Source organism: Narcine bancroftii, chromosome 6, assembly GCF_036971445.1.
Source record: "Narcine bancroftii isolate sNarBan1 chromosome 6, sNarBan1.hap1, whole genome shotgun sequence".
NCBI lineage: Eukaryota > Metazoa > Chordata > Chondrichthyes > Torpediniformes > Narcinidae > Narcine > Narcine bancroftii.
In genome coordinates, this window is record NC_091474.1 from 221,898,273 (window position 1) to 221,922,090 (window position 23,818).

At 41.5% G+C, this 23,818-nt stretch overlaps 1 protein-coding gene and 1 long non-coding RNA gene across 3 annotated transcripts in view; one reads left to right on the forward strand and one right to left on the reverse strand.

The window, feature by feature from the left end:
• The window catches only part of LOC138737046 (uncharacterized), a 320,977-nt gene that overhangs the window by 131,255 nt on the left and 165,904 nt on the right, over positions 1-23,818 (forward strand). The window lies entirely within an intron of this gene.
• LOC138735537 (uncharacterized) lies at positions 881-8,666 on the reverse strand. Its single transcript, XR_011339752.1, has 3 exons — positions 8,457-8,666; positions 1,756-1,822; positions 881-1,338 (listed from the first exon to the last, which is right to left on the reverse strand). It is a non-coding gene; the product is annotated as an uncharacterized lncRNA (long non-coding RNA).

The following is a 23,818-nucleotide window of genomic DNA, read 5'->3' on the forward strand; positions in this document are numbered from 1 at the left end:
CTCTGTCGTAACCTGAAAGAAAGAGGTTACCATCTGAAAAACCCTGATGGGACATGTTTCATCAGCGAGACATTGAGGTGATTAATGGTGGTACCTCAGTTGTGGAAGTCCTGGAACAACAAATCTCTCTCTGCAAACCTTACAAGAACCTTCCTGAGCGGTAAACATTTATCTTTCAAGCTCCAAAGCCTGGTGAACTTTATAGATGTTAAATTCTGTGCACAGTATAGGATTGCCTGCAACCAGAGAACTTGGAAAAAGAAATGAGATTGAACTGTGAACCAAAGAACTTTTCTTAAATTTACACACACATTACATACATGTGCGCTTAAAATTAGAAGGGGGTTATTTGGGTTAGTTAAGTATAGAGTTAAATTAAAGTTTGATTCTATTTTCATGTTTGAAGTTGATTAAAAATAACTTTTGTTTTGAAAGCCACTTGTCTTAGTGAATGTCTATTGCTGCTGGGTTTTGGGGTCCGTTGGGCTCGTAACAGGTGACACAGTTGGCGTAGCAGTTAGCACAACACATTTACGATGCCAGCAATCAGGACTGGACTGGGGTTCGAGACCCACACTGTAAGGGGTTTGTATGTTCTCTCCTTGTCTGCGTGAGTTTAAAATTAGAAGGGGGCTGGCGGCTCTGGTTTCCTTCCACCATTAAAAACGTTCTGGGAGTTGAGGTTAATGGGGTGTAAGTTAGGCGGCATGACTTGTGGGCTGAAATGGCCTGTTACCATGCTGTATGTCTAAATTTAAAAAAAAATTAAATGTAAAAAATGTAAACTGCTCTAGAGGTAGAGGAAAATATAAACAGTACTCACCATCCCTCAGCCTAGCGCAGGTTTATAATTAAATAACAAAAAAAGAAGCACGTTACAATGACAATTAATCAGTATGCACACAAATTCCCATGACTGGGACCCTCCTTGGTATCGATTCTCCAGCGTCGGCTCTGGCTCGCGACCTGGAATGGAGCTCGGGTTCGGTCCTGTGTGATCTTTTGAAAGGGCCAATTGCAAGGTGAGTACCCAGCACGGGTGGTCTTGACCTCGATTGACAGATGTGTTGGCTTCTGATCAGGTTCTCGCCGGAGAGGCCACATGACCCTACACAATCCATTTTCCAACCAAGTTCCAGCCCGAGAGGTCACGTTATCCTCCACATTCTTTGTATCTTGCTCCAGATATCTTCTGGTTGGCTGGGATATTAGCTGTTTTCCTCCCAACAGATGCTGCCTGCCATGCCGATCGTTTCCAGCATTTTATGTTTCAGATTTCCAGGATCTGCCTTTTCTGCTTTTCAATCTCGGAGACCTGGACCATGGCATCTGCAGTAACTGAAAAAATACCACCAACATTCTCTTTGTAGCACTTTCCAAATTCTTTAGAAGGATATGTTAACTAATGCCAGAGGCCTCTCCCAAGTATTGAGTATTGAGGCCTTCGTCTCACTTGGTGGACTACGTTTGGCAGATCACAAAGTTTACATGCTGACACCAGGCTTGCAAAACAGACACTCAATTCAGAGATTCATTATGGAAAGAGTATTTTAGCTGGAGAGAGGAAAAGATTTAAGGATGAAAGAATGCAAAATCCTGACTGATTCAGGAGCAGGCATCTGCCCTGTGGCCACTCAAAAGTAATGAAGGACCATTCAGGATGATGTTGAGAGCCTTGACTTCATGAAGCAGGAGCTCAGAGGCAGCATGTGTGCTTCCCCCCCCCACCACAATTTTGCAAATCATCCTCCTCACCTGCACCATCTGCTTAAGAGCCTGAAGTTTCCACATTGATCTAATTTGCCACCAAAGAAGCAGTAAACTGGAATAGAATAGAAAATCTTCAAGTTAAACAACATAATCTGCACATGCTGAGCTCAAATGCCATACCAAAATGTGCTGGAGAAACTTAGTAAGCCATGTAGCATCCACAGGAACGGCCTGTGATAGTACAGATTCTATCATCAATGTGTATATGTACAGATGGTGGTGTAGGATGACTGGGATTGGCTGAGAGCATAGCAACGACTACTGGCAGGTCTTAAAGGGTTGCTCCTAGCCGGACCAGGTCATTCTGGACTGGTCGACCTACACGTGATATGCTCCAGCCTTCTAGTTAATAAAAGCCTTGGTTTCGATCAGCAAGCCTTTGATTCCTGCGTGATGACGACACGCAACGTGTGCGTGGTGACATCACAGACTTCAAACTATTAGTCCTTCCCCAACTGTGTGCCCCTGCTCTGCTGGGACTGGGCTTTCATTGCTAGTTTCGAACCATTTCTCTGCACTTTGGGGGGCCTCACGCTCCACTCTCTGTCTGTAACCAATCCACGAGTCCATCCCGCTCCAAGTCAAGAGCGAAGCCTCCTGCCAGTGGCAGCCCGAGCCACCCGCCCCGGGACCTCACCTGTAGCCTCTCCACACCCCGAGTTGCTCCGCCAGCACACTTTGCAAACCTCACCCCTGGCTGGAAGCCTGTGGCCACCAAAAGCCGGCAATATAGTTATGAACACAGGAAATTTATCACAAATGAGGTGCGCAGACTGCTGGACGAGTGCATTATCAAACCTAGCTCGAGTCCCTGGAGGGCCCAGGTGGTGGTTGTTAAAAACAGGGAAAAGCCGCAGATTGACTACAGCCAGACAATCAACTGCTTCACACTGCTGGATGCATACCCCCTTCCACGGATCACGGATGCGGTGAATCAGATCGCCCAATACTGCGTATTCTCCACCATTGACTTACGTTCAGCTTATCACCAGCTCCCGATCCGCCGAGAAAACTGACCTTTCACGGCCTTCAAAGCGAATGGGCGGCTGTATCAATTTCTCAGGGTACCCTTTGGGGTCACGAATGGCGTCGCGGTCTTCCAGTGGGAAATGGACCGGATGGTGGACCAGAACAGGCTAACAGCTACCTTCCCCTATCTGGACAATGTCACCATCTGCGGCCATGACACGGAGGATCAAGATGCCAACCTCGAGAAATTTTTTTCAGACTGCAATTCGGCTGAACTTGACCTACAATTTCGACAAGTGTGTCTTCTGGACCACTCGGCTCGTAATTCTAGGTTGCGTGGTGGAGAATGGGGTGGTCATGCCAGACCCTCACCACATGTGTCCCCTCATGGACTTTACCCCCACACCCAGAAGGCACTCAGACGCTGCCTGGGCTTTTTCTCCTACTATGCCCAATAGGTTGCACACTATGCCGACAAGGCATGGCCACTCATCAAGACCACCTCCTTCGCCCGTCAACCGAAGCCAGAGCGGCCTTCAACCGCATCAAATTGGACATCGCCGCTGCAATGCTGCACGCCATCGACGAGTCCATCCCGTTCCAAGTCAAGAGCGATGCGTCCGACTTTGCACTGGCAGCTACTTTGAACTAGGCCGACCGGCTGGTAGCCTTCTTCTCCAGAACCCTCCAGGGTCCTGAGAACCGACCCTTCTCTGTCAAGAAGCAGTACATCATTAGAGACACTACCTCACTGGCAGGTGCTTTACACTGCTGACAGACCAACGCATGGTCTCCTTCATGTTTAGCAATACCCAGCGAGGTAAGATCAAGAATGACAAAATTGCCAGGTGGAGAATCGAACTGTCCACCTTCAATTTTGACATACTGTACCAGCCTGGTAAACTCAACGACCCACTAGATGCGTTCTCCAGGGCGACTTGCGCCAACATATAACTGGACAGGCTGCAGAGACTCCACGAGGAGCTCTGTCATCCAGGGGTCACTAGGTTCGTGCACTTTGTTAAGGCTCACAACCTGCCCTACATGGTCGAGGAGATTCGCTCCATGACCCAAGCCTGCCCAATGTGCACTGAGTCCAAGCCCCACTTCTTCCATCCGGAGAACGCCCAAGTCATCAAAGCCACCCGCCCCTTTGAGTGTCTCAGCGTGGACTTCAAGGGGCCCCTACCTTCGACCAACTGTAATACCTACATCCTTACGACCATCGACGAGTACTCCCGCTTCCCGTTCGCTGTGCCCTGCTCGGACATGACCGCCTCCTCACTCATAGAGGCCCTGCACAGCATCTTCGCCATCTTTGGGTACCCCAGTTACATCCACAGTGACAGGGGGTCCTCGTTTATGAGCGTAGAGCTGCAGCAGTATCTTCTGGAGCGTGGTATTGCTTCAAGCAGGACCACCAACTATAACCCATGCGGTAATGGACAGGTCAAGAGAGAATTCCGCCGTCTGGAAAGCGGTTACACTTGCCCTCCAGTCCAAAGGTCTCCCCACCTCTCGCTGGCAGGATGTGCTCACTAGTGCCCTACACTTCATCCGCTCCCTCCTATGCACCGTGACCAATGCCACCCCCCATGAAAGGATGTTCTATTTCCCGAGGAAATCCGAATTGGGAACAACTATACCGGCATGGCTCACGGTTCCTGGGCCGGTCCTCCTGCGACGCCACGTCTGGTACTCAAAGAACGACCCCTTGGTTGACCGAGTGACTCTGCTCTATGCGAACCTGCATTATGCCTACATTGAGTACCCAGATGGGCGGGAGGACACAGTCTCGGTAAGGGACCTAGCCCAAGCTGGATCAGGCCCAGCAGTGCTTCCAACCCAATCTCCCCCAAATCCTTCTCCCCCAGGTCATGTCCTTGAACAGAAGGACCAGCACCACCCCACCAGCTCATGCCAGACTGTCAACAACACCTTTGGGGAATTGAGCGAAGCAGTGGCTGCACCCGACGAGCCTGCCGGCGACACGACTCCAGCAATCCCAATCCCGGCACCACGGCAGTCATGCCGGATGGTCAGGCCCCCTGACCGGTACAGCCCCTAACCTCCACCGGGCCCTTTTTTTTTTACAGCTCTCCATCCACTCCAGGGTCAGTTCTCAAAGAAGGGATGAATGTGATAGTACAGATTCTATCACCAATGTGTATATGTACAGATGTACAGATTGTAGTGTAGGATGACTGTGATTGGCTGAGAGTGTAGCCACACCTCCTGGCAGGTCTTAAAGGATTGCTCCTAGCCAGACCAGGTCATTCTGGACTGGTCGACCTACACGTGATACGCTCCAGTCTTCTAGTTAATAAAAGCCTTGGTTTGGATCAACAAGCCTTTGGCTCCTTCGACGCGCTCTACAATAACATTAACTGACAAAGGGCCCAGGCCCAAAACATTGGTTTCTCTTTGCCTCCTGTGGATGCTGCATGACCTGCTGAATTTCTCCAGCACATTTGTATAGAAGGCGATGTTCAATCCTGAGGGACTGTCTGAGTAGTGAATTGCACTGCCCATTGTGGCGATGAAGGTGGAAGCAAAAGTCATCCAAGGCCTTTGTCTCGAACAACAGTGAAACTCGAAAGTCTTCAGACACTGTGATTGTATTAAAAACACACGGATGCTGAGGAACTCAGCCGGCCTCGCAGTATCCAAAGGAGGTGAACATAAGGCTTCTTCAGGTGGATTCTCCGCTAAGAATGCGCCTGAAGAAGAGGAAGCAGCCCTTTGACTTGCCATTCAGGTGGCAGTGCTAAAAGCGCAGCGCTGGCCACCTGAAGACACAGCTGCACCAGCATGCGCATCTGAGCGCACTCTGGCTCCTGTCCCTTGGGCTGTCAGTTTAGGATGGCTGGCTGTCACCGCGGGGACAGCCCCCGTGGAATGCCCCCACACTGATCGCTCTGCCCTCTGGCAGGGGAGAAGTGGGGCTGGAGCGGCCGGCGGGTAAGTACGGCGCTTGTTTCGGCCATCCCCCTTCTCCCCCCACCGACCGCTCCAGTCCCCTTCTCCCCCCGCCGGTCGCTCCAGCCCCCTTCTCCCCTGCTGGCCGATCCAGCCCCCTTCTCTCCTGCCTGCTGCTCCCCCGCTGGTTGCTCCAGTCCCCTTCTCCCCCACCGGCCACTCCAGCCCCCTTCTCCCCTGCCGGGCGCTCCAGCCCCCTTCTCCCTCGCCGGCCGCTCTAGCCCTGCAGTCCCCACACTGACAGCCCAGCCAGCTGCCTCTGCCCTGACATCCTGCGCCAGGGGAAGGGGCATCTGGGAGAGGAACTGTCAGACACTCGTCAGCTGACTGTCATCCGAATGCAGCTACTTTTAGGTGGCTGCATTTAGATGGCTGGGGAGGACACTGCTGTGGCAATGATCCCTCTCAGAGGAGGGTTACAAAGTTTGCCTTGCAGGTGCCTCCTGCATATTCAAGTGGCCTCCCAACAGCCTCATATTGCCAAAATATGGGGCTTTACAAGCAGGGCAATTGGCCACCTGAAAATGCCTATATATTACTGACATTTCAGGCCTGAGACCTTCTTCAAGGAATAAGCAAAGAACAGGAGGGCATCAGAATATAGACAAGGCCGAATGGGGGAGGAGTCCAAAAATGGGACAACAATTGGATATGAAAAGAGGAGAGATGAGAATTGATTTTGGCTCTGTGAAAGGAGACAGAGGGAAAAGGGAAGAGAGAGCTGGAGAAAGGTGAAGGGGAGGGAGTTTAATGGAAGCCAGAGAAGTCAATATTAATGCCATCTGGTTGAAGAGTGCCAAGACGGAAGATGAGGTGTTGTTCCTCCAATTTGTGGGTGGACTCAGTCTGGTAGTGCATGAGACCATAGATAGGCTTGTCAGCAAGGGAATGGGATGGAGAATTGAAATGGGTGGCCATTGGGAGATCCACGCTATTGCAGCGGACAGAGCCGAGGTGCTCCACAAAGCGATCTCCCAGTCTATTTACATGTTCGAACAGGGAGGCAACACCTACTTTCGTTTGAGTGTACAAGACTGCTTTGCCCTAAACAGCCTGATATTTTTAGATTTCAAATAGGCATCATCTCTCTAATTGAACATGAAAATCATTGAACACTTTGAGGCATAGTCATTTAATGACTCTTTCTCCATCTTCACCGGGATCTGCAGCCTTCAGCTTTTTAAAATTTTTAAAAATTTTTCACACTATGAACCATATTAAACAAAATACACACAAACATTTCCCTCTTGAATATACACAGTGTCATTTTCTCTCCTTTTCCCCCTGCCTTCCCTCCCTCCTTCCCACCTCCCTCCCTACTCACTAAATGTTCAACATATACAATACAATAAACCCATTACACAATGAAAATAAACAAGAAATTTGTGTCATCTACTTTTACACACTGGGTCAGTTCATTTTGTCTTCTTCTCATTCTGTCATTTTAGGGGGTGGAGGTCCACAGTAGGCCCTCTCTGTTGTGTTCCATTTACAGTTCCCAAATTTGTTCGAATACTGTGATGTTATTTTTTTAATTATATGTTATTTTTTCCAATGGAATACATTTATTCATTTCTATGTACCATTGCTGTATTCTCAGGCTCTCTTCTGATTTCCAGGTTGACATTATACATTTTTTTGCAACAGCTAAGGCTATCATCATAAATTTTTTTTGTGCTTCATCCAAATTGAGGCCTAATTCTTTACTTCTTATATTACCTAGAAGAAAGATCTCTGGATTTTTTGGTATGTTGATTTTTGTGATTTTATTTAATATCTGGTTTAGATCTTCCCAAAACTTTTCCACTTTCTCGCATGCCAAAATTGCATGTACTGTTGTTCCCGTTTCCTTCTTGTAGTGAAAACATCTATCTGATAATGTTGGGTCCCATTTATTTAACTTTTGGGGTGTAATATATAGCCTGTGTAACGAATTATATTGTATCGTGTGTAACCTCGTGTTTATTGTATCTCTCATAGTTCCGGAGCATAGCTTTTCCCATTTTTCATTTATCTTTATGTTTAGATCTTGTTCCCACTTTTGTTTGGATTTACAGCTTATTTCATCATTCTCTTTCTATTGCAGCTTGATGTACATGTTTGTTATATATCATTCTGTCTGTAATGACATATTCAAAGCTGCTTCCTTCTGGTAACCTCAGCCTGCTTCCCAATTTGTCCTTCAAGTAGGCTTTCAGTTGATGGTATGCAAACATTGTACCGTGAGTTATACCATATTTGTACTTCATTTGTTCAAAAGATAATAAATTATTTCCCAAAAAACAATTTTCTATTCTTTTGATCCCTTTTCTCTCCCATTCTCTAAAGGAAAGGTTATCTATTGTGAAAGGGATTAGTTGATTTTGCGTCAATAATAATTTTGGTAGCTGGTAATTTGTTTTTTTTCCTTTCTACATGAATCTTCTTCCAAATGTTGAGCAGATGGTGCAGTACTGGTGAACTTCTTTGTGGCACCAGCTTTTCATCCCACTTATAAAGTATATGTTCTGGTACCTTCTCCCCTATTTTATCTAGCTCGAACCTGGTCCAATCTGGTTTTTCCCTTGTTTGATAAAAATCTGATAGATATCTTAATTGTGCTGCTCTATAATAATTCTTAAAGTTTGGTAGCTGCAGCCTTCAGCTTAATGTCACCATTAAGCATCCTAACCAGTGATAATTCAAAAGATGGTTAAAATCAGTTAAAAACAAAGAGATGTTTGTAAAGATATACTTACTGGAATGTGGCAATGGAGAGTCACAGTCTACAACAGACTAGCTTCAGTGTCCCTTCTGATTGTTTCTGGACCACTCCCCCTTGGTGGAGCTGACAGAGATGCTGCAATGGCAGTGCTGCCAGTGGTGTGGACCCGGGGAGAGCAGGGAGCAGAGATACAGCGCTGCTCCAAAATGTTTAACACCCCGGTCCTCATGCCGAAAGCTTAAAATGGTCTGTTAATGAAGTTGACGGTGTTTTATTTAAAAATCCTACAACTGTGGGGTCTGTGCCCAAGTTGGCAGTGTCTGTGCTGACAGTGGCATCGAGGGGTGCAGACTCCAGGGAAACAGCAGACCAGGGCATGGCACCAGAAATGGGGAGTGCACCCTTGAGAAGGAGAAGCAGAGATGTCCCTACAGGATGGTGACCATGGCCACAGACCAGCGAGAGTCTCAGTGGCTGTGGGATTCAAGAGTGTGCTGAGGGTAAGAAGGGCTCCCAAAGGGCCTTGGGTGCTGAAGGCTTCCTGGTCAAATAGGAGGTTTTGATCTGGAGCTCGGGTGGGCAATGGATCAAATACAAGTCTTTGGGATCGTTGAAGGAGAAACCACAGACACTCAGTGACTCTCAAGGGAATCTCTTTACTGTTTCTTCACTCTTTCTGTAAAGGGTACCAGACAACGCTTATAGTGTCTCTTTGTCTACCTTATGGAAAGCAGAAAGCAATTTCATGTAATATTACATGTTCCGTTACAGGCCTACCCAATGGTCACTCCTAACAAAGCAGCAGTAAGTTGTTAAAATCTACTTTATCACCAAACTGCTGATTTAGGAAGCACAGTGGGTGTAGCGGTTAGTGCAAAGCCTTTACAGCACCAGGACTGCGGTTCGAATCCCTCACTGTCTGTAAGGAGTTTGTATGTTCTCCCTATGTCTGCATGGGTTTTGGCCCACTGTTCTAAATGAACCAGTTAATTGGCTGTAAAATGGGTGGCACGGACTCTTGGGCTGAAATGGCCTGTTATCATGATGTATGTCTCAGTTTAAATTGAAATTTAAATTTCATGTAAATGTGGCCTGAAGCCATTATTGGGTGCAGCTGCCCAGTTCATGCCAGCATGTTGTTGAATTATAATAAATTACAATATAGGTTCTTAGTGACTTGTCTTCTATGCATCTGTCTCTGAAACACAACACACTTCACCCTTGTGAAGCACTAATTTTCATTCAAGAGAAGATACACAAAAGTGCTGCGTTGACATTGTCATGAAGTTTCAAAAAGTTACAATCAGTGTTGAATACTAGTAGAATATATATTTCAACAATGCCTTGTTACAATTTAAACATTAAAAAAACATTGTGGTGCTGCTGTCACAGCAACATGGCCACTGGTGCAGACCCAGGGAGAGCAAGGAGTGAAACACGGTGCTCCTCCTCAGGGTCCAACTGCCTGTTCCAATTAGGAACCAATGGTATTTTTATTTCAAATCCAACAACTGCGGTGTCTGTGCCAAGATGGCAGTGCTTGTGCTGGCAGTGGCCTTGAGGGGTTGCTGACTACAGAGAGCAGCGAACTGGCACAGGCACCAGAAACAGGGAGAAGCAGAGGAGACAACTATACAAGATGGTGACCATGGGAGTGAATCAGTGAGGGGCTCAGTGGCTGAAGGACCCACACAGACTATGGGCAGTTGGTGACTTGCAGTCAAAGGACCCACGCAGGCTGTGGGCTGCTCATGGGAACCAGGTATCAGAAATGGAATTGAAAAGGGTGCTGAGGGTAAGAAGGGCTCTTGAAAGGCCTCTGATGCTGAAGGCTTCCTGATCATATTGGAGGTTTGGATTTGGAGCAGGGGTCTGTGAGTCTGCAGAGGCTACAGTAGCGCTGGAAGAGAATCCACAAACCTCAATGACTCTGAAGGAACTCTCTTTTGCTTCTTTTTCTCTTTCTCTGACCAATAGTCAATGTGAATTGGAGGAGCAAATCTATAGAGAGAGACTCAGGAAACATAAGATTGTGATTTTAATTTTCCACACATCGACTGGAACTCCCATATGGTAAACGGGCGAGATGGCTTGGAGTTTGTCAAATGTGTTCTAGAAAGTTTTCTAAATCAATATATAGAAGTACTAACTAGAGAGAGTGCGATACTGGATCTCCTTTTAGGGAACGAGATAGTACAGATGACAGAAGTATGAGTAGGGGAACATTTTGGGTCCATTGATCATAATGGAATTAGATTTAAGTTTATTTTGGAGATGGATAGGCCTCAGGTTGAGATTCTAAATTGGAGAATGGCTAATTTTGAAGAAATGAGAAAAGATCTAGAATGAATGAATTTGGTATAAGTTGTTTTGGGCAAGGATGTGCGAGGTAAATGGAGGGCCTTCAAAGAAGAAATTTTAAGAGTACAGAGTTTGTGTGTTCCTGTCAGGATTAAAGGCAAGGTTAACAAGCACAGGGAACCTTGCTTTTCAATGGATATTGGGGATCTGGTTCAGAAGAAGAGAGAGGTGCATAGCAGGTATAGGCAACATGGAGCAAATGAAGTACTTGAGGAGTATAAAAAAATGCAAGAAAAATCTCAAGAAATAAATCAGGAAATAAAGAAATCACATTGGCAGACAATGTGAAGGAAAATCCTAAGGGTTTCTACAGGTATATTAAGAGCAAAAGGATAGTAAGGGACAAAATGGGTCCCCTTGAAGATCAGAGTGGTCGGCTTTGTATGGAACAAAGAGATGGGGGAATTTTTAATTTTTTTTTTCATCCGTATTCACTCAGGAAATGGACACAGAGTCATGGGAAGTAAGGAAAACGAGCAGTGAGCTTATGGAACATGTACAGATTAAAGAGGAGAAAGTGCTTGCTGTCTTAAAGCAAATAAGGGTGGATAAATCCACAGGGCCTGACAATATATTCCCTCAGGCCTTGAGGGAGACTAGTGTAGAAATTGCTGGGGCCATGACAGAAATATTTAAAATGTCCTTAGCCACAGGAGTGGTTCTGGAGGATTGGAGGGAAGCTCACTTTGTTCCGTTGTTTTAAAAAAAAGGCGCCAAAAGTAACTCTGGAAATTATAGGCCAGTGAGCCTGACGTCAGTAGTAGGTAAATTATTGGAAGATGTTTTAAGAAATCGGATGTACAATTGTTTGGATAGCCAGAAACTAATTAGGGATAGTCAACGTGGATTTGTGCGTGGTAGGTCAAGTTTAACCAATCTTGGTTAAACATGACCTTTATCTGGACATATAAAATCCAGAAAGCTCCAAAAACCAGCAAGTGGGGAGAGAGATGGCAGCCCGAGTCGGGCGGGCGAGGGGGAAAAACCGGCACCGCGAGTCAGGCGGGCGAGAGACCGGCAGCGTGAGTCAGTTGGGCGAGGTGGGGGGGAGACCTGCAGTGCAAGTCGGGCAGGAGAGGGAGGGGGAGACAACAGTGTGACTGGAAGGGGGGGGTTGGGGTTGGATATGGCAGCACAATTCAGGTGGGCTTAAGTCTGGCTTTCCAAAATCCAGAAAAATCCGAAAGTCGGAACACACTGTCCCCCAAGGGTTCCGGATAAAGGATTGTGTACCTGTAGAGTTTTTCGAGGCGATTAGCGGGAAAGCTGATGAAGGAAAGGCTGTGGATGTTGTCTACATAGACTTTAGTAAGGCCTTTGACAAGGTTCCACATGGGAGGTTAGTCAGGAAGGTTCAGATGCTAGGTAACCATTGTGAAGTAGTGAACTGGATGTGACAATGGTAGGATGGGAGAAGCCAGAGAGTGGTAGTGGATGATTGCTTTGCAGACTGGAGGCCTGTGACTTGTAGTATGCCTCAGGGATCGGTGCTAGGACCATTGTTGTTTGTCATCTATATCAGTGATCTGGATGATAATGTGGTAAATTGGATCAGCAAGTTTGCAGATGACAAAAGATTGGCGGCGTTGTGGACAGTGAAGAAGGTTTACAAAGTTTGCAGAGGGATCCAGACTAGCTGGAAAAATGGGCTGAAAAATGGCAGATGGGATTTAATGCAGATTAAGTGTGAGGTGTTGCATTTTGGAAGGACAAACCAAGAAAGGAAATACATGGTAAATGGTCGGGCACTGAGGAGTGTGGTAGAACAGAGGGATCTGGGAATACAGATACATAATTCCCTGAAAGTTTATAAAGAGTTTGTACGTTCTCCCCATATTTACATGTTTTCCTCACAAGCTTTTAGGTGGCATGGGGCCATGAGCCGGAAGGGCCTATTACTGTATTGTATCAAAATTTAAATAATCAAATTACATTAAAATACAGAAACAAGCTCTTAAATTCACATGCTACATAAATGCACACCTTCTTACCTAATCCCAATGCCATTGGTTGCATCAGTTCTAGACTAGATCTCCTATATCATTATTCACTGAGAAATGGGACAAAATTATGATAAGAGTATTGATTTCTAAGGAAAACTTGACTCTTCTCTGTCTATGGTATTGTGTGGAGTTTGTTGCAGTCTTTGTTGTCAATAGTCTAGGGGTTAGGTGGGGAGGAAGGAATGGTGTAACACGTTAGTCGGTTGATAAAAATTTGGGGGAAAACTCGATAGGCTGCACATGCCGTGATTATAGTAAACACACCGAAATGCTGGAGGAACTCAGCTAGTCTTTTCAGCATCTCTAGGAGACAAAGATATATTGCTGATCTTTTGGGCCTGAGCCACTCTTCAAGGAAAAACCAGAAAAGGTTTATATCAGAAAATCTCAGAATTCAAACAATGGGGGAGGAATCCAGACCAACAAAAGGTGCTAATTGGATGTGATAATGGACTAGGTAGAATTTACCCTGTCTGTGCGAAAGGAGGCTGGGAAAGAAGAGATGACGAGAAAGCGGGGGTAGGGAGGGGAGTGTTTTAAAGAAAGCCAGAGAAGTTGATCTTAATGCCATCTGGTTGGAGGTTGCTCAGTCAGAAGATGAGGTGTTATTCGTCCAATTTTCTGATGGTCTCAGTCTGGCAGACATGAGACCATGGACAGACATGTCAGCAAGGGGATGGGATGGAGAATTGAAATGGGTGGTCCATTTGGGGACTCACTTTGGGGCCCAATGAGGCTCTTCTTCCTGATAGGACACATATTAATTTATCTGGTCCATTCTTGACTAAGTTCCAGCAAGTCATAAATCAGCCACACAAAACTGGAAAAGTTTAAAGAGCCTGCAACTGTACAAACAAGTTTCTTATTGATGTATAGGGAATATTGAATTTGTGACAAAATGTTGGCATGGGGCAGAGAGAGCACCGTGCTGCACATGCAAGATTTGATTTTTGAGTAACCGTTTGCAGGCTGATACCATGTTTACCAGGAATGAACATGTGGCATTTCACAGCACATTGTCACTCAGTTGTTAGAGCATGAAAGAACTTGAATAATTTTTCAAGAAGGTAAGATAACCTTTAATGCATCAACTTTGTTAGTTTGCAGATATTCTTACAAACCTCTCTGGCATTTTCTGTTGACATGAATGTATTTACCTCATTAATTTTCCTTTCAGTATGGATTCAGCTTCAGAAACATTGAAATCCTTTTGCAAATCTATCTGTTGGTGTTTTAGAAATAGCAATCCCTATAATTATAGTTTAATTTATATTCCAATAGCCTTATTCATTCATTTCTCTTGAGCAAAGTCTGACTATTCAAATGATGGATGCACAAAAAAGAAAATTGCATATGCAAATAGATTTGAATCACGAAGAATTATGCCAGGGTGGGAGGAGTCACGTGATGGAGTAGTGGCCGGTCAGGGAATTCCAGCCCTCTCCCGAAAAGTTACAAAAAAACGCACAAAGGTACAAGATTAAAATTTATAATAAAGTAAAAATAAAGGTGAGAAGAAAATGGCAGCGAAGAGAGAAAAGTCGAAAACAACGGGAAGAAAAGAGGAAGAAAGAATGTCGGAAGGAGAAGGTGAAGGCCTTACCTGTCCGAAGAGGCCCGCCGCGGAGAGAGAAGCCAGCTCCCTCAGGCCAGTAGAAGTCCCGGGCTCGGGACTACAAAAATGGCTCACAGAGCCGAGTAAAAGTGCGCAACCACGCATGCGCGAGGAGTCGCGGATGCGCATGAAAAAAACACACTGACGGGAGGGGGGAACAGCTGCGGAGTCGATCTCCACAGCTGAGAGAGACACCTGCAGCACAGCAGCAGGTGCAGAACAGAGAAAATAACGACAACAAGAAAGAAGAGGGTAAAAAGAAAACAAGGAAACAACAGATGGTCAACCCAGAGGAAGAAGAAGAAGAACAGAAAGAAATGGAAGAAGAAGAGAAAGGCAAGACAATGGATGTATCTTTTTTTAAAGAATATATGGAATCAGTGAAAGAATGGCAATTACAAGAATTTAATGAGATAAAAAGAAGAATTAAGAATGCAGAAAAAAAAATGAATAAAATAGAAATGGTCATGTCAGAGATAGGAAAAAGTGTGGAAAATATGGAAGAACGAGAAATAATTGTAGAAATGGAAGTAGAGGACTTAAAAGAGAAATTAGAAGAATCTAATAAAAAAGTTAAAGAGGCACATGAGCTGTTAGCTCAGAAGATAGATATAATAGAAAACTATAATAGAAGAAATAATATAAAGATAGTGGGCCTTAAGGAAGATGAAGAAGGCAAGAATATGAGAGAATTTATAAAAGATTGGATCCCCAGGGTCCTAGGAAGACCAGAATTACAGGAAAAAATGGAAATAGAGAGGGCACATAGAACTTTAGCCCCGAAACCACAACCGCAGCAAAAACCAAGATCTATTTTAGTAAAATTCTTAAGATATACAACAAGAGAAAATATATTGGAGAAAGCAATGAAGAAAGTAAGAGAAGACAAAAGGCCACTGGAATATAAAGGTCAAAATTTTTTTTTCTATCCAGACATAAGTTTTGAACTGAAGAAGAGGAAGGAGTTCAATACAGCAAAAACGATCTTATGGAAAAAAGGATATAAATTTATGTTAAAGTACCCAGCGGTACTTAAAATAGTTATTCCAGGGCAACAAAACAGACTATTCTCGGATCCAGAGGAAGCAAGAAAATTTGCAGAACAACTACAAAACAAGCAGAGAGATGAAGACATGTAATGAGAGTAAAAATGACCACGAACTATATGTAGGTGTGTAAAGGGGTATATGTGTGTATATATATATATATATATATATAGTGTGTATACATGAATGTATCCGTATTTAGAGGAAAATATATAGAGTATAGACAAGAATTAATAAGGGAGGGAAAGGAAATAGAGGGAATAAGGAGGGAATTAAAAGAGTGACCTTTGTTACATATGAAAATTGAAATCTTTTCTGGGGGGGGCTGGGTGGGGAGGAGTTACAGTCACTGCAAAATCAGTTGACGTTTGCGAGTGAATTCGCAAATCCAAATGGAGAGGGGAGATGTGGTTGCCCGACAAGGGATAAAGAGCAACTCAGGAAGGGGAGGGGAGAATGGGGTTAAAGTTTTAAATAGGAGAATAAGGAAAATGTTTGATGTTTTAGAAATGTTGTCTTATAAAGTGTTAAAAACAAGAAAGCAGAAATGGATAAGAAGGAAAGGTGATGATGGAGAAACGGAAAGGGAAGATAAACAAAGTATGAAATGGCTACGCTGAACTATATGACTTTAAATATTAACGGAATACATAACCAAATTAAAAGGAAGAAACTACTAAATTTACTGAAAAAAGAAAAAATTGATATAGCATTTGTGCAAGAAACACATTTAACTGAATTGGAGCACAAGAAATTAAAGAGAGATTGGGTAGGATATGTAACAGCAAGAGGAGTAGCTATATTAATTAGTAAAAATGTGCCAATTAAAATAGAAGAGGAAATAATAGATCCAGCAGGGAGATATGTAATGATAAAATGTCAGATATATTTGGAGTTTTGGAATCTACTCAATGTATATTCACCTAACGAAGAAGATCAAAAGTTTATGCAAGATATTTTTTTGAAGATAGCAGATTTCAATAGGAGGGGATTTCAATCTGAATTTGGATTCAAATATGGACAAAACTGGGAAAAAAATTAACAGAAAGAACAAAGTAACCAAATTTATAATTAAATCGATGGAAGAAATGCAACTTTTGGATATATGGAGGAAACAACACCCAAATGAAAAGGAATATTCATATTACTCGGGTAAACATAAAACATACTCAAGAATAGACCTATTTTTGTTATCAGCTCGTACGCAAGATAGAGTAAGAAAAACAGAATATAAAGCTAGAATATTATCGGACCATTCACCCTTGATATTGACAATAGAGTTAGAGGACATCCCTCCAAGAATATATAGATGGAGATTAAACTCCATGCTACTTAAAAGGCAGGATTTTAGAGAATTCATTGAAAGACAAATTAAAATGTATTTTGAAATAAATACGGAATCAGTGAAAGATAAGTTTATACTATGGGATGCAATGAAAGCGTTCATTAGAGGGCAAATAATAAGTTATGTAACCAAGATGAAGAAGGACTATAATCAGGAAACAGAGCAGTTGGAAAGGGAAATAGTAAATATAGAAAAAGAATTAGCAATGAAGGAAGATACAACTAAAAGAAGAGAATTGGCAGATAAAAAAATAAAATATGAAACACTACAAACATATAAGGTGGAGAAGAACATAATGAAGACAAAACAGAAATATTATGAACTCGGGGAAAAAACGCACAAAATTCTAGCATGGCAGCTTAAGACAGAACAAGCTAAGAAAATGGTATTGGCATCAAGGAAAAAAGACAAACAAATCACATATAATCCAACGGAGATCAAGGAAAACTTTAGAGAATTCTATGAACAATTATACCAAACTGAAAACGAAGGGAAAGAAGGGAAAATAGATGAATTTTTAACTAAAATTGAACTACCAAAATTACAAATAGAGGAACAAAATAAATTAATAGAACCATCTGAAATAGTAGAAATACAAGAGATAATAAAAAAACTACCTAATAATAAAACACCAGGAGAGAATGGATTCCCAATAGAATTCTATAAAACATTTAAAGATTTATTAATTCCTCCCCTCCTGGAAGTAATCAACCAGATTGATAAAACACAAAGCTTACCAGATTCATGTAAAACAGCAATAATTACAGTAATACTAAAGCAAGGGAAAGATCCACTTGCACCAGCGTCATATAGACCAATATCATTACTTAACACAGATTATAAGATAATAGCTAAACTATTAGCAAACAGATTAGCAGAGTATGTACCTAAAATGGTAAATCTAGACCAAACTGGATTTATTAAAAAAAGACACACAACAGACAATATTTGTAAATTTATTAACTTAATTCATGCAGTAGAAGGGAGTAAAGTGCCAACAGTAGCAGTTGCTTTAGACGCAGAGAAGGCCTTTGACAGAGTAGAATGGAATTATTTATTCCAAGTATTGCAAAAATTCAGTTTACCAGAGAAGTATATTAATTGGATTAAAGCATTATATAAGGGGCCATTGGCGAAAGTGACAGTAAATGGATATATATCAAAGCAATTTAACTTAAGCAGGTCAACACGGCAGGGATGCCCACTATCACTTTTATTGTTCGCGTTAGCTATAGAACCACTAGCAGAATTGATAAGAACAGAAAATAATATAAAAGGGATAAAAATAAAAGATAAGGAATATAAAATCAGTCTATTTGCGGATGATGTTATAGTATACTTAACAGAACCAGAACTATCAATAAAAGAATTATATAAGAAATTGAAGGAATATGGAGAAGTGTCGGGTTACAAGATTAACGTAAATAAAAGTGAAGCAATGCCAATGAATAATGCGGATTTCTCAAAATTTAAGAAGGAATCACCATTCAGATGGCAAATGCAAGCAATAAGATACCTAGGCATACAAATAAATAAAAATCTCGGCCATCTATATAAACTCAATTATTATCCATTAATGAAAAAATTACAGGACGATTTAGAGCATTAGAAAGATTTACCATTAACACTAATAGGAAGGATAAACTGTATTAAAATGAACATTTTCCCAAGGATATTATACCTATTTCAGGCATTGCCAATACACTTGACAGAGAACTTCTTCAAGGAGTTAAAGAAAATAATAAGGAAATTTTTATGGAAAGGGGGGAAACCGAGGATAGCACTAGATAAATTAACAGAATGGTATAAACGAGGCTTACAACTGCCAAACTTTAAAAATTATTATAGAGCCGCACAATTAAGATATCTATCAGATTTTTATCAAACAAGGGAAAAGCCAGATTGGACTAGATTAGAACTAGATAAAATAGGGGAAAAGATACCTGAACACATATTATATAAATGGGATGAAAAATTGGTACAACGTAGGAGTTCTCCAGTATTACATCATCTACTCAATATTTGGAAAAAGATTCATGTAGAAAGGAATAAAACAAATTACCAATTACCAAAACTAATATTGACACAAAATAAGTTACTCCCTTTTACAATAGATAACCTTTCCTTTAGAGAATGGGAGAAAAAAGGGATTAAAAGAATAGAAAATTGTTTTTCAGGAAATAGATTATTATCCTTTGAACAAGTGAAAGATAAATACATTATAAATCAAGATACAGTGCTGGCATATTACCAATTGAGATCCTACTTGAAGGACAAATTAGGAAGCAGTCTGAGGTTACCAGAGGGAAGTAACTTTGAATATGTGATTACAGATACAATGATAATCAAAAGTTTATAACAAATATGTATATTAAACTGCAAGAAAAGGAGAATGAGGAAACAAATGGTAAAACTAAACAAAAATGGGATCAAGATTTAAATATAAAGATAAAAAAGGAAACATGGGAGAAGTTATGTTCTGGAATGATGAGAAATACAATAAATACGAGATTACATATGATACAATATAACTGGATACACAGGCTATACATTACACCTCCAAAGTTAAATAAATGGGACCCAACAGTATCTGACAGATGTTTTCGATGTAAAAAAGAAATGGGAACAACAATTCATGCAATCTGGACATGTGAGAAAGTAGAAAAATTTTGGGAAGATCTAAACCAAATATTAAATAAAATTACAGAAAACAATATACCAAAGAATCCAGAGATCTTCCTCCTAAGTAACATAAAAAACAAAGAATTTGGAATTGATTTGGATGATGCACAAAAAAGATTTGTTAAGATAGCTCTAGCCGTAGCAAAAAAATGTATTATGTCAACCTGGAAATTGGAAGATAATCTGAAAATACAACAATGGTATATAGAAATGAATAAATGTATTCCATTAGAAAAAATAACATATAGTTTAAGAAATAATATTGAAATATTTGAACAAATATGGGAGCCTTACATGAAACACAATAGAGAAAACCTACCGGGGACATTCACTACCTAAATTAACGAAAGGAGAAAGAAATGAAAAGAATTGACTCAGTGGAATTTCTTGTTTATTTTTATTGAATGACAACATTGTTTGACTGGTTTAATGTATCTTAGATTTTTTACTTTAAATGGATGGGGGGGAGGTAGGGAGGGTGGGATGGGGAGGAGGGGGTGGGAGAAAATGACACTGTATATATTTGAAAAGGAAAATGTATGTATCATGGTCAATGTGGTTTATGGTGTGAAAAATAAAAAATTTAAAAAAAAAGAATCATGCCAGGGCTTTACAGAGCTCTTGTGATACTTCATGTTTTCTTCGCTCTGAAGTGTCACTTGGAATTGCAAGTAAATCTCTAATTTTAATGAAATATTCATTATTCAGCCTACTCAATAAAATCATTGTTATATAGAGAATTTAGGATAAAATGACTTAAGTTAAAATGTGATGATTAATCATAAACAGGGAAGCCAGAACGGACAGGGAGCTTACTAGCAGCCAAGGACAAAAGGTTCAGCTGAATATGTTTTTTTAAACCTATCTTTTCATGGTCATAGTGAGAGACATGCAGGAGACAAAAGATTGATAAGGGTGAGAAACAGAATTTAGTGTATGTAGAGTTCACAGCGTACGTAACGAACGTGATAATTAAAAATGCACTTATACTTAGAATGCTTTTGTAATACTAACCAATTAAAACAGTATTAATAAGAAGGGGAAGGGCAAACAATAAGGGTATAAAAATCAATGCACTGTATGTATCGGGGCTTAACTGGTGAGAAACCAGTTGAGTCCAACTCTGCAGACTTGTAAATAAAGCTTTTCGTGTCATCAGTTTTAAAGAGACTCATGTGTGAGAAGTTTTATTTCTGACAATCATTAATGTTGGCTTTGCTCTTCAACCCCATTACACTTGAACCCGATAATGTTCAGAAGTCCATCAGTCTTGGTCTTGAGTGTTCTTCGAGGTAATCCTCTTTGGCCAGATCATGCTTAAACTCGCATATACTCTGAGAGCTGCATTATACTTGTTCTTTTTCCATTGTTCTGCTGGGAATTCCTGAACACCTAGTCAAGGCTGTTCGGCAAGGTCCAGTGGTCCATAAACATTAACCGTCAGGTAGCAGTGAATCCTGAGATAGCAGTGAAATCTTGCAGCATTCTTTAGGCTTTTGGTAGCGCCTAAACTGAAGGCTGCTGGCCAACATCTAGTTGGCAACCGTACCAATAGTAATTATTTATTGCAAGAAATAGTTAGTGTGCTTTGGAAAGGAGAATTGGACGATGGGGAAATGTCTCTTGAAAAATGCATCACATGACTTGTTATATCCTTCCATAAAATGCTGACATGTACCTTGAATAAGTGAGCTATGAGAGCTCTTTCTGTGCACACCCATCTCAGGGTTATATTGTTCCTATTGTTGATAAGAATGTGAGGCAGAGGGATATGAATGCTAAAACTATTCCCGCCTTGTTATATTTTTACAATAAGTTACCTTGATAAAGTGAGGCTTTGGTATGAAATATCTCACATCAGGACTGTGAAAAACTGCAATGTTTGCTTTCTACTTCTGGATTCCTTCAACTGGTGTACAATAGCCACTGATGTATACTACTCTGGACTCAGTGTGCTGTGAAATCTTTCAACGATAAAAGCACATTGAAGTGAAAATGTTGACCAGTGGCATCATTGTCTATTTACTCGTGCAGCCACGGGTGTGGGAGGGACTCCTGAAGCTGCTCTGGAGGTTCTACCACTGGAATTAGTGTAAGACATAAAGAGATGCATCATTGATAATGGGGAAACAAGATGCTGTGATTGTAATAAAAACATTGAAATGCTGGAGGAACCCAGCTGGTCTTTTCAGCATTTATAGGAGACAAAGATATATTGCCAGTGTTTTGTGGGAAATTGAGTGTTGAATTTAGGATTAAAGTTTATGTAAGGGGGAACATGGAAAAATATGTTCTTCCCTTTAGTGGAAAAACAGTTAGGAAGGCAAACAGTATGATCAATGGAAGGGGACTTTTTTTTATTGTGGTCACTGCATATTTTCTTTACCATGACTGTGACGACCTTTTTAGCAAACCCTGATGTTCCCTGCCTCCCCCCCCACCCCACCCCCCTCCCTACCCACCTATTTCTTCCAATGGCAGCTACAGTGAATATTGCTGATGTCTGGCTGTTATGTGGGACCCTTTTCAGATTGGGTGAAATTCCATCCAACTGAGTGCAGTCCTTCTGAGAAATGGAATCTTGTTCACCTTTTAATCCGGTTTTAGAAGTAAGGAGCAGGAACTGGCAGTCGTGCTGCAAGAGAATCCTCTGTTAGAATTATTGTGAGTGATAAAATGGGGAGATTGTAGGCTCTAAGACTTTCAGACTGGGACCTCTGATGCAAGAGGAAGGTAAGAGCAGAAATATCCTGAACCCTCAAGGGCCAAAAAGCCTTTCTCACTCATGACCTTTTCTCTTGTTCATTTGTGTTCTGCCAGGATCACTGGGAAACTTACAACAAAGAGCTGAATCCCAGAACTGGCATGTGAATGACTCCGCTTAACCGAGTCGTATTAAAATGCTCTGGTAAAACTGGAGACAGCAAGAATCAACAATCTCTACCTAGTACAAATGGTTGTGGTTTTGTGAGGCCAGTTCATCTCAAAGTCAGGACATTGCTGCAGGAATTCCCCAATGAAGTGCACTTGGAATGAAATGCCAGGCCTAACATGCACATGCCTTGCACATACAGTTGTCTGGAGGCTCAAATCTCACGTCCTACAATAACCGTGAAACTGATATCATCCAAACAGTTTGCACATTGATCAAGGACAAACTTCCTTCTCTCTCACAGGACAAATTGGTTCTCAGCCAGGGGGCTGAACAGTTAACTAGGGAGAAGCATTGGACATGTCCAAAATGGTGACAGTGATGACTATTAATGGAATAGCTTATCTTGAGTCTAAGACTAGATGAGGGGTTGCACTGTTCTTTTTTTTAAATTTTTTAAATTTTTTTTATTTTTCACACTGTGAACCATATCAACCAAAATGCATACAAATGTTTCCCTCTTAAATATACACAGTGGCATTTTCTCCCCTTTTCTCCCCCTCCCCCCTCCTTCCCACCCCCATCCAAAACCAATAAACATTCAACATATACAATACAATAAAACCCTTAAACAATGTCATCACACAATGAAAATAAACAAGAAAAATGTGTCATCTACTTTTACAGACTGGATCAAGTCATTTTGTCTTCTTATCATTTTAGGGGGTGGAGGTTCGAGGCAAGCCCTCTCTGTTATGTTCCATGTATAGTTCCCAAATTTGTTCAAATAATGTAACTTTGTTTTTTTAATTATATGTTATTTTTTCCAATGGAATACATTTATTCATTTCCATGTTTCCATGTACCATTGCTGTATTCTCAGGCTCTCTTCTGATTTCCAAGTTGACATTACACATTTTTTTGCTACAGCTAAGGCTGTAATATACTTCTTATATTACTTAGAAGAAAGATCTCTGGATTTTTTGGTATGTTGCTTTTTGTGATTTTATTTAATATCTGATTTAGATCTTCCCAAAACTTTTCCACTTTCTCACATGCCCAAATTGCATGTACTGTTGTTCCCATTTCCTTCTTACAGCGAAAACATCTATCTGATAATGGTAGATCCCATTTTTTTAAACTTTTGGGGCGTGATATATAACCCGTGTAACCAATTATACTGTATCATGCGTAACCTCATGTTTATTATATTCTTCATAGTTCCAGAACATAACTTTTCCCATGTTTCATTTTTTATCTTTATGTTTAAATTTTTTTTCCCACTTTTATTTGGGTTTATAGCTTATTTCATCATTTTCCTTCTCTTGCAGCTTAATGTACTTGTTTTTAATAAATCTTTTAATTATTATTGTGTCTGTAATCACATATTCAAAGCTGCTTCCTTCTGGTAATCTCAGTCTGTTTCCCAATTTATCCTTTAAGTAGACGGTATGCAAACATTGTACCATGAG